Source organism: Schistocerca gregaria, chromosome 1, assembly GCF_023897955.1.
Source record: "Schistocerca gregaria isolate iqSchGreg1 chromosome 1, iqSchGreg1.2, whole genome shotgun sequence".
NCBI classification, from domain to species: Eukaryota; Metazoa; Arthropoda; class Insecta; order Orthoptera; family Acrididae; genus Schistocerca; species Schistocerca gregaria.
Window position 1 is genome coordinate 577,577,157 of NC_064920.1, and position 1,654 is coordinate 577,578,810.

Below are 1,654 nucleotides of genomic sequence, written 5' to 3' on the forward strand. Positions count from 1 at the left end.
GCAGATGTCTGTAGGTGACCCCAATATCCAACCTGGAACCCAGCCATAGGTGCAGGCCCACACCAATGAACCCAAAGAGTAACATAGGCTAGCCAATTGAGGTGATGGACGCAAGAGGTCTAACAACATGAATTGGCAGTGTGCCATGGAATATCTATCCTGGGGACTGCCCAGGAACTACAGTATTCAAAATGAAGAGAAGACTCCCATCAGGATGTCCTCATTGATGTGGTATGTAATAGTTGTAATGTGAAGGTATGCACAAAACATACTGCTTTGCTGTTTCAGTCTGGATGCAAATATCAAAACCGGTAGAACAGCAGGAAGAGAGAATTCACCAGATACAAATTACGGGACAACTTCAGCGGTGCTCTTGCATCAGTGATGTACTCTGTGATTTGTAATACATTATAGGTGCAAGTGGCGAGACATATTGGTTTTACTTTTGTCGTGGCAATGTATCTTAACGTCAACTATCCAGCTGTTTTAGATAAGGAAAATGTTTATAGTTCCAATTTGGCACTTTCATTAACCTGTACTGAGATTAGATGGTGGTAACTCTGTTTTACCAAAACCTGTCATTGCAAATGAAAATTTAAAAATGTGATCTTGGCTGAGAAGTTATCTTCCTTCAAGTTAAATGTTTAAAGTCACTTCATTTATTGTCCTCTTTTTAATTTCACTTTGGTTATGACACCAACTATTCTTCAGACACAGTATTCCCTGACTGCACAATGTTCTGTTTCACTTGTTCATAAACTTTTACTCAACACTAGAATCACACATTATTCCACTCATCATTTCTTCTAATTCTTAATCTGCCTCCTCCACTACATGCCCATATTTTATCAATTCTTATTCAAAGAACCGTTCTTCCCACACTGCACACAGGAAGAAACCCTAATAACTGGTACAATGGGATGTACCCTCTGCCATGCATCTCAAGGGAGTTTGCAGAGTATAGAAGTAGACGTAAATCTGTTCAGTCAGTGACTACCTCCAGCAGGCCTCAGCTCCTGTCTCCTGTCAACCCCTCTCTGCTCCTTTGTCGACATGTACCCCCACCTTGTGTGTTTTGTACATCCATGGGACACTTCAGTGGCGTCATGGCACTACCCCGCCCACTTGCCTCATCATTCACAGTGCTTATACAATTTGCACAGCTGCATCTACAGTGTATATTATCAGTTTTTAAATCTTAAATTATTGTGGCCAAGATAGATACGAAGCCCACACCTACTACAGTAGTACAGGTTTATATGCCAACTAGCTCTGCAGATGACGAAGAAATAGAAGAAATGTATGATCAAAATAAAAGAAATTATTCAGACAGTAAAGGGTGACGAAAATTTAATAGTCATGGGTGACTGGAATTCGGTAGTAGAAAAAGGGAGAGAAGGAAACGTAGTAGGTGAATATGGATTGGGGCAAAGAAATGAAAGAGGAAGCCACCTGGTAGAATTTTGCACAGAGCACAACTTAATCATAGCTAACACTTGGTTCAAGAATCATAAAAAAAGGCTGTATACATGGAAGAAGCCTGGAGATGCTGACAGGTTTCAGATAGATTATATAATGGTAAGACAGAGATTTAGGAACCAGGTTTTAAATTGTAAGACATTTCCAGGGGCAGATGTGGACTCTGACGACAATC